This window comes from Salvelinus alpinus, chromosome 20 (genome assembly GCF_045679555.1).
Source record: "Salvelinus alpinus chromosome 20, SLU_Salpinus.1, whole genome shotgun sequence".
NCBI classification, from domain to species: Eukaryota; Metazoa; Chordata; class Actinopteri; order Salmoniformes; family Salmonidae; genus Salvelinus; species Salvelinus alpinus.
This window is the reverse complement of record NC_092105.1, coordinates 50647768-50653475: the sequence shown is the minus strand read 5'-3', so window position 1 is coordinate 50653475 and position 5708 is coordinate 50647768. Positions and strand designations below refer to the sequence as shown.

General features: G+C 39.5%; 1 long non-coding RNA gene across 2 annotated transcripts; it reads right to left on the bottom strand.

Moving 5' to 3' along the window:
- Positions 1-224: 224 nt before the first annotated feature.
- Positions 225-5204, bottom strand: LOC139547051 (uncharacterized). 2 transcript variants are annotated; one of them, XR_011669321.1, is made up of 5 exons: positions 4998-5204; positions 3889-3925; positions 3659-3765; positions 3157-3219; positions 225-2971 (listed from the first exon to the last, which is right to left on the bottom strand). It is a non-coding gene; the product is annotated as an uncharacterized lncRNA (long non-coding RNA). The 2 variants fall into 2 exon arrangements; XR_011669320.1 differs by lacking the exon at positions 4998-5204 and having other exon boundaries at positions 3889-4381.
- Positions 5205-5708: the final 504 nt, after the last annotated feature.

Genomic DNA, 5708 nt, shown 5'->3' with positions numbered 1-5708 from the left:
GAGGGTGCGCAATTTAAATAAATAATCATAAAAATTATGGATATTAAACATTTAGGTACATACAAGTGTCTTATATTGGTTAAAAGCTTAAATTCTTGTTCATCTAACTGCATTGTCCGATTTACAATAGGCTTTACAGCGAAAGCATGCCATGCATTTGTTTGAGGATGGCGCCCCACATCTGTCACGTTCGTCGTAATGTGGAAGAGAGGAAGACCAAGGCGCAGCGTGAAGTGAATACATTCTTCTATTTATTATAACAAAGAACACTTAACCAAACTAAATACAAAACAACAAAACGAACGTGACGCTATATATAACAGTGCAGACACAGGCAACTAACACATAGACAATCACCCACAACCCACAATGACAAAACAGGCCTCTGATTGAGAACCATATCAGGCCAAACACAGAAACAGACAAACTAGACATACATCATAGAATGCCCACTCAGATCACACCCTGACCAAACAAAACATATAAACATACAAAGCAAACTATGGTCAGGGCGTGACAACATCAACATATTTTTCCCCCGGCAGAGGCTTCATAAAATCCCAAATAGCGATTAAATATTCACTTGCTTTTGGAAAATCTTCCTCTGATATGCAATCCGAAGGGTCCCAGCTACAACATGTAGTGTATTTTTGTTAAATAAAATCCTTCTTTATATCCCAAAAAGTCTGTTAAGTTGGCGCCATCGATTTGAGTAATCCACTTGTTCGACATGCAGAGAAAGGAATCCAAAAAGCTACCGCTAAACTTTGTTAAAACAAGTCAAAATATGTTTCTATTTAATACTCAGGTACCCTAAAATGTAATTAAACTATAATATTTCATACGGAAAGAAGTATGTTCAACAGGAAAGTTATATTTGCAGGTCCTCTTCGTCGGACTGATTTCCAACTCTGAGTCCCAGTATAAAAACTCAAAATTCTTCCTTGTTTGAGAAGAAACAAGCCTGAAACCTTGAACAAAGACTGTAGACATCTAGTGGAAGCCATAGGATTTGCAATCTGGGAGCTAGATTTGGATATGACCCTATACTTTCCATTGTAAGAGAATGGGCTCTCTCAAAAGAAACTCTGGTTGGTTTTTCTTCGGATTTTCTCCTACCATATCTATTGTGTTATAGTCTATACATTATTTTAACATTTCTACAAACTTCAAAGTGTTTTCTATCCTTTGGTACCAATTACATGCATATCCTGGCTTCTGGGCCTGAGTAACAGGCAGTTAGTTTACTTTGGGCACGTCGGTTGGGCAGAAATTCTGAAAAAAGGACCCTAGCCTGAAGAAGTTTTAAACAGACAGCTCGGTACATTCAGCTTGTCAAGACCTCTTACAAAAACAAGTAGTGATGGAAGGTTTTTACACAAATTACTTGTAGGACTGGCATATGGATGGGAGCTAGCCACAGGAGGTTGGTGGTACCTTAATTGAGGAGGACGGGCTTGTGGTAATGGTTGTAGCAGAATGAGTGAAATGGTATCAAATACATCAAACACATGGTTTCCATGTGTTTGATGCCATTCCATTCGCTCCATTCCAGCCATTATTATGAGCCATCCTCCCCTCAGCAGTCTTCACTGGAGCTAGCTAAAGTTAGCTAGCTAGCTTTTGTGCCGAAGTCAGCTGTTGTTGTCTAGCTCTAGCTAGGTAGCTATTGACTGAAGTAATTTATGTAAAAATCTTCCATAACCAAATATAGCTAGCTACCTTAATTTCCTTTGTTTGTTAGCTAGCTAGCTTTCAGTTGACTTGTGTTCAAATTAAATCAAATCAAAATGTATTATTGCAGGTGTAGCTAAATGCTTGTGTTCCTACAGTGGTTCCTCCTTTAAAAGCTGCAAGCTTCCACAATGGGACTTAGAGGTACCCAGCGTCACGGCTACAATTGTGTAAGCTTGTCTTGCAATGCAGCGGAAGTAACATAGCTAGCTAACTATTTGCTTGCTTATTGTGTAGTGGAGGATAAAAATAACTGTATGCCTATGGATGTGTAGCTAGCTACTGTATGTAGCTGATCTGTGTATGGACCCTAAAACGTTTGGTATGAATATTACTTCAGAACCTATCTATGAACCTCAGCTGTCATAGTTGTTGTATTAACTTCAAGTCTGAATGGCATTAATGAAGCCTACGGATAGAGTAGAATATAATAACTTAATTGTGTCAAGGATGCAAGTCCTATATACACATGTACTGTAGTTATTACCACTCATGAGACTCCCACATTGTAGCCTGTACATTGAATATATTCACTGATCATGTTCTCTTCCTTGGCAAATAAAGGTGCGGTTCAGGTATGAATCTCTGAGACATTCTTTTTCAGTCATATCAAACTCCATTATTTGAATGATGCTGTGTCTGCATGTATATATTACAATTATACACTTCAACAGTGTTTACCACTCCTGCTCCTGGGACATCAATGATTACACATTGTAACTATGCAAAAGACTAGAAACATGATTGATTTGTAATTCATATATACAGAAAAAAAACTTTGCATATCTAACTCCCTTCATCTGCATTAATCTGAGGACACAGGATAGTATTTCAATGAGAACCTTAATTTCAAACAGTGGAGAATGTGAAACACTTTATTGAAAGAAGTTCATTATCCAGGTGTTATAAATACATAAATGCATTATAATTATGATAATTGTAATATTATAAATACAAGTTCAATCTGTACTTCAATGCACATATGGTGTGCATTATAAAACAAGGAAGAAAGACGAGGTGGGGAGAGAGGTGTAGAAGACAGAAAGGGAAAGAGGTAAGAACAGCAGCAGACAGCATATGATTCATGAATTACAGTGCTACCCTAATATTCTCTCAGTTCATCACAATTGCGGTGTCTCCTAACCAGCCTTGGGCCCCCAGTTGGCCCGAATGTTATCTTAAGAGCGGGTGAGGTGGCGGTGATGGGACTTGCTTCCTCTCTCACATCAAAACATACCTGCAGACGACAGAGCATGATTAAGCCTTGTTTTTTTTTATTCTAACACGGTCCGTCATCTTAAATCAGGAGGTGAAATGTAAAACTGACCTCATTAACTGCAACTACTACATCTCTGTCTGTCTTTCAATGTAAAGCATCTCTTTAATAACACTTCCTGTTGACCCGACCAAGTGACATCTCACCTCTGATGATGCTTTACCCTCTGTGTCAGTCAGTTCAGATGCGAGAGGGGTTCACCAAAACAGCTGATATAACATAGAGGATTTAGGGAGAAGGGGGAGAGGGGTGAAGTGAAGAAGAGAGACTGTTATTGTGTGTGTGTGGTCTCACCTGGTGTCCACACTATGTGGCTACAGAGTACTGTATGCTGAAAAACAGATACAGTATCTTCTATTGTTTGTCCTCATATATGTGACGCAGACACCTATCGGAGTGTACCTTTAACATTTAAATATAGATGGCTATGTGTCTCACCACTTGGTTATTGCAAGGCTAACCCCCAGGGAAATCATGACTTGGCAGCAACAGATAGTCCAGTGAAAATGGTTGTGTTTGTGTGGTGTAAATCTGAAAATTAGCAGCTGACATCTTAAGTTTTTTTTTTAATTAATGCATGTGAGACAGGTTCCATGTACAACAAGACAGTCAGAGATGGAGAAAAAGAACACAGAACAGTTTAATTACCTCTGGTTATGGACACTTTTGCCAGCAATAAAGCTTCCGCGGCCTGTTCCTCGGACAGTGAACATCTGGCAATATCTACATTTTCGACCCCTTGGTCAGCTCGCTCTCTGAAAGTAAAGAAAACAGATTATTTTTTATAGATATGAAAACAATAACTGAGATATGACCGTTCAATCTAAAGCAGCAGATGTCATTTTTAGGATACATCAATACAGCCCAGTGCTGCTTACCTGAGATGCCATCTTTGTAGGTGTCCGTTTTGACTTCCTTTGTGTTGGAAAAAAGTTGCTTTCAGAACAATAATTTTTGATTAAAATAAAAAAGGTTTTGCTCTCGACAAAAAGACACAAATGTACCTCCATAGCATATAACAATTTGCCGGTGAATAACCACACCTTCATACAAACGTGCTACTGTATGCAGAATTCTTGATGCACAACCGAAGATGCTGCCATATCCTGCCAGCACGCCCAATAGCGAGCCACTCAGGAGCAGAATGATGACACGTGGAAGCGGGAAAGGAATGAGATGGGAACAGCAATTTGTTGCAAGTTGGGGAGGAGGTCTAATAGATGATCAATAGACTATTCAACCTTTACTAAAGAATAGTCTAATAGCCGAGCTAGGTGTGAAAACCCCCCTCTCCTATCACAGACCAGATTTGCCCTAACGACCAAGGGGTAGCTTGCTATTCAATGTAATAAAGCAATGACTTTTCAAATAACTTACCTTACACGTTATGTTGGCTGACAAGTTGTTAGCTATGCTGTCCTTACGAATATCATTACAGCAGTATGTACCGGTATGTTAGCTAGCTACCTAACGTTAGTAGTTATACATCAAACTTGACAGTATATTAACTATAGGCTATCTAACTACCTAACGTTTATTGACTTGATGATTCCCGTCATTCTTAGCTTAGCTAAATGGTATAGTCGTTGTGCGTTCTCAGTGGACATTCGGGTGCTTTCGTAAATTCGCTGTGGCTATCTATAGGCTGGACAATAGAACAAGTTAAAACGGCTTAAGAACGTTGGCTAAACTGGAACTCTTGCGCGAGCCCATAGCAAATTAATGGAAACGAACATTCGCAGAGACTGTTTTGACTGGAGTGATGATTAGAATTCCATAAAAAATGTATTCCTTTTTATTTTACCACTACAATCTGTTCGTCGGACGAAACTGGAAAAAAATGACTTGTGTAGAAAGCAAACATCCGCACCTCGATGGTGTCAACTGTGCTGATATTTGCGTAATGAAAAACTAGGGCAAAAATAAAAACTTCTGACTATTTCTGTTCTAGCGATCGATGACAAATTAGCTTGCTGCCCAGACTTACATAATTACAAAGAGGAGATTTTGCTGATTAAAATGGTGCCCGTGTAACAGGTTTGCTTCCGTCCTTCTCCTCACCCCTACCTGGGCTCAAACCAGGGACCCTCTGCACATACAGACAACAGCCACCCTCGAAGCATCGTACCTATCGCTCCAGAAAAGCCGAGGCCCTTGCAGAGCAAGAGAAACAACTACTTCAAGGTCTAAGAGAGTGACGTCACCGATTGAAAAGCTATCAGCGCGCACCCGCTAACTAGCTAGCCATTTCACACCGGTTACACCTGACTTGAAAAACTCCCAAATATACACATTGCAAGATATTTTGTGAAATAGACAGACATGCCTATATTTCCCCCATAGGAAACAATCGGAAGACCGCAGAGTTCCAATATTATTTTTGTTGTTTACATTTTAACTATAAAACAACATGAGCAGGTCTCATTGGCAACAATAGCGAAGCAGGCATTGTGACGTTGAACAATAAGCTGGGAATAGAACGTTCGGAAGGCGAGTTGGTGCCACGGTGCTCAATAGAACTAATAGGAGCTGGCAGGGTGAAAAATGAACTAAAATAAGACCAGTTTTTTTGCGATTACTTCAAAACGACAGCAAGCAGCTGGGAAATATGGTCATATTATGAAACTGGGCTCTACAGCGGATGCAATGAACTAGTTTTTATCAGAAAAGAACGTTGTTAAAAATGTAATGTGTCCAA